Source organism: Thalia democratica, chromosome 7, assembly GCF_965202585.1.
Source record: "Thalia democratica chromosome 7, ktThaDemo2.hap1.1, whole genome shotgun sequence".
Classification (NCBI taxonomy): Eukaryota; Metazoa; Chordata; class Thaliacea; order Salpida; family Salpidae; genus Thalia; species Thalia democratica.
The window spans coordinates 34,521,318-34,525,463 of NC_139171.1; the positions used below are offsets into that span (position 1 = coordinate 34,521,318).

The 4,146-nt window shown below is 36.2% G+C and overlaps 1 pseudogene; it reads right to left on the bottom strand.

Moving 5' to 3' along the window:
• Positions 1-288: 288 nt before the first annotated feature.
• LOC145840132 (26S proteasome regulatory subunit 6A pseudogene) lies at positions 289-1,542 on the bottom strand (annotated as a pseudogene).
• Positions 1,543-4,146: the final 2,604 nt, after the last annotated feature.

A 4,146-nucleotide genomic window follows, 5' to 3' on the forward strand; every position in this document is an offset into this window, starting at 1 on the left:
ACTTTATACTATTTACTTTGTAACCTTTTGTACTACATCTTCCTTATTACATAAAACCTTGTTAAAACATTACTTTTTAGATCAACATGTCTATATTTTTATTAAGTCAAAAAGGAGCTGTAAATAACTAAGTTTATTCGAAAACGGCGATAAAACTAAATACTCACAAAAACTTAGTTGATGTTATTAGGCAAACTGAATGTAGCAAAAATATAATCAAGTATTAAGAAAAAAAAAACTTAAAACTGCTTTAAAAAACTGAAAATACCAATTTACCATTGCACAAAATTAAGCGTAATACTGAAGGTTGGATTTCTTTTTGGCCTGCACTTCCATCACTCCCTCCATGTAGTCCTCGTGCGTCACCCGGGTCGCGTCCCTCCGCAACGCGATCATGCCCGCTTCGACGCACACCGCTTTCAGCTGCGCCCCGTTGAAGCCGTCGCAGCACCTCGCCAGCTCCTCGAAGTTCACGCCGCTGCAGAGGTTCATATTTTTCGAGTGGATCTGCAGGATCCCGCTCCTGGCCTCCTCGTCCGGGTGCGGGAACTCGATTTTCCGGTCCAGCCTGCCGCTCCGCATCAGCGCCGGATCGAGGATGTCCACCCGGTTGGTTGCCGCTACGACCTTGATGTCGTTGTTCGGCTCGAATCCGTCCAGCTGGTTGAGGAGCTCCAGCATGGTCCTCTGCACCTCGCGATCGCCGCCCTTCTTGCTGTTGAACCTCTTGGTCCCGATGGCGTCCAGCTCGTCGATGAAAATGATGCACGGCGCTTTTTCCTTGGCCAGCGCGAACGCGTCCCTGACCAGCTTGGCTCCGTCGCCCGTGTACATTTGCACCAGCTGCGGTCCGGCCAGCTTCAGAAAAGTGGCTTTGGTTTGCGCGGCGCAGGCCCTGGCGAGCAGGGTCTTCCCGGTGCCGGGAGGTCCGTACAGGAGCACGCCTTTGGGAGGCTGGATGCCGACCTTTTCAAACTGTTCCTTTTTAGTCATCGGATACACGACCGCTTCGACGAGCTCCCTTATCTGCTTGTCCAGACCGCCGATGTCCGAGTACTCTTCGGTCGGCCGCTCGTCTACCTCCATGGCCTTGACGCGGCTGTCGAACTGCGTTGGCAGCTTCTCGAGAATGAGCTTGGAATCATTGTTGACTCCGACCAGGTCTCCCGGCTTGAGGTCTTTAGGATCGACAAGTCCGACCATCGGCAGGAAGAAGGTATCTCTTCTCGTGGTCTTGATCACCGCGCTGTTGCCCTTCCTCTGCGCGTCCGAGTTCACGCCGCCGCCCTCCGCGCTTTCCTCCGGCTCCACGTCCGGCAGCTCGAGGACGGTCGCGACCAGGTACGGCAGCTTTTTGTTGGCCTTGATCTTGTCGTTGTTTTCTTTGATCTTCTCGTCCATCGTCTTCAGGTCGTGCTTGATCTGGTTGACTTCGCTCCGCATGACCCGCACCTCGGTGCCGATGAGCATCGTCCTCTCTTTGATCTCCTCCACGGACATGTTCCGGATCTCCTCCGGGAGGTCGTCCGCCGCGTCGTCCCTAACAGAATCCGTGTTTGCCGGTTGCTCCATTTTATAGGTTGGTTAACTGCTTTTTACAAAAACGATGAACTAAAATTGGATATTTTTTTTTAGGAATTAACATGGAAAAGTGTGATAGGTATAAAATATTTATTTCATCAAGTTAAGTTTACAAAAAATGTTGATTTTTAATTGTCAATAAAATGTAGTTGAGTAAAATTTATCATTTTAAGTACAGAAAAGTAAAGGAAAACTTGACTAAACAATTATGTATTGATGAATAATTATAACCCTAATGGTATTAAATCAAATTAACGAGTTTACCAAAACTGTAAGTAGACATAAAGATAAAATATAGTTTATAAAACTACACAAATAACTAAGGTATCTGAACATATGATTATTTTACTTAAAAATATTATTTGCTATTTATCTATAGGAGACTAAGTATGTTTACACGAAGTTTTAAAATCTTAACTACTCGGAGAAGCCCTGTTTTAACGTATTCTAAACTTTCTATTATATATATATATTTTCTAAAAATTTAAAAGTCCAGAAACTGTAAATAAAACATTTTTGTGTAAATTTAACTTATGGTAAGCTCTTATTGCTTGGTTGTGCTTATTGATTCACTTTTTAATCTTCCTTTTAACTGACTTTTTACTTATGATGCTAACATTAAATTATAGTTATTTTGTTTTACTATAAGCCTTCTCAAGAAGTTTTCTAAACTGAACACAGTTTTAAAGAAGTTTTTGTCAGCAAATAAATTTTTAGCTTAACTGACAAACACCTAAAGATTATATTAAAGAAGAATAATATTAAATTGTTTTAAAACACTTAAAAAGATACAATATAGCAGAGGCGGTTCTTGGCTTTTCTAGTTTCAATTGTTAAATTAAATGGAAAACTAAATGGAAAAAGGGTAAAAATAACTATTAGGGTAGCTAATAAGTTTTTAATATCTGTTTGGTATAAATTATATCAGCTTTAAACATTAGTACTATTTAAACTCATCTTAACATTCTCACTCAAATAATTAGTTTTTAAAATAATAAGAACATTTTCTTAAAAAAATATTTTTTATATATTTGTGAAAAGTATTTAGTTATACATCTTAAGCAGTTAACTTGAGCTCTCCTAGTTACTAGTAGTTTATTATCATGCCTTTAGTTATATTACAACTTTATTTTCAAAATACATTTTATTAAAGCTTCTAGTTAGTTCCAATTAAAGTTGCCAATCTTTGAAACAAAATGGCCAGTCTGAAACGTTTAAAACTTAATATATCTAGTTTATTGAACGACAAAAAATACGCTTAAAATATTTGGTCGTAGGACCTGGTTCACGAAAAAAACATTCGGTTATCGAGTCGTACACCAGGGATTCCTTTTAACGTCTTGTCCAGGACATAATAAGTGACAAAAATTTTTTTTCCAGGACTAATAAGTGAAAAAAAGAATAAAATACTACTAATAATGCTTCAATACTGCAAGAAGAAAAGTTTTAAATGAAACAAAATTTTTTATTTCCAGAAACGTATATAGTTTAAAAAAAAAATAGGTAAAATTAAATTATCTTTCAATGAGAGGGCAACATTTATTTTACTTTGAAACAAATCTCGAACAAAACGGTTGTGGTCAAAAAATTGAAAACTTTTTTCAGTTTTTACACAACTATGAAACCAAAATTTAAAGTAAAAAAAAAAGGTTTAAACTGATGAATCATAATAAACAGTACTAGGGAGTTTGCTTTAACAGTTTTTAGTGTTGTACATTAAAAAACGTTAACTGTACACATGCAACTAAGTATAGTTCAACGCTAACAACATAGCATTACACATTTTACAAGTACAAATATTGTATAGAATTTAAAAGTAGTGCATCATTTTACTATTACTAGCACTTAAACTAAAAATATTACGCAAACTACTAAAAGGTTTCCTTTGTTAACAGGCTCTCATTAACTATTAACTTATTATGAAATCATTAAGTGTTTATAATTATAACTTAAATACAGCTGTTTTTCAAGCGTGGATTACATTTTTATCATGCTTTATATCTACTATTTACTTCTTATAAACTCATCTTTTGAATACTTAGTTAGAAAGCACAAGCAATTGTCATGTGAAAAATTGCTGACTCCGAAATGTTTTAAGCAAATAACATAGCTTTTTTTCTTCTTTTATCAGAGGTAGTCTAGGCTCAACAAATTCAGTTTAAAGCTTCCCCTGTACTGCAGCAACATAACTTATTACACAATTTTAGCAAAAATTGAACTATTTTTAGTAGATAACTAAGGTTAGAGTCGTGAAAAACGTGTGCAAACAAAAGAAAAACATATTTTAGTTTAGAAGCTATGATAACTTTTGTTCAAATTTAAGAATTAGTTATTAACGACAACTACTACCAAATTATTACTTGTAAGGTGCAATATTTTTAAACTGATAACAACTTCCCTAATAAAGTTGGCTAAACTTCGCTACCTTATAAATGTTCTGCTGTAGTTATATTTTAATATCCTACACTTTTATGGGTCATCTTCTTAGTAACAAGCTGTAATGATAACATTAGGTTTTACTAAAAAGTTATATCTGGAAAATTATTTGACCATAAGTTTACAACT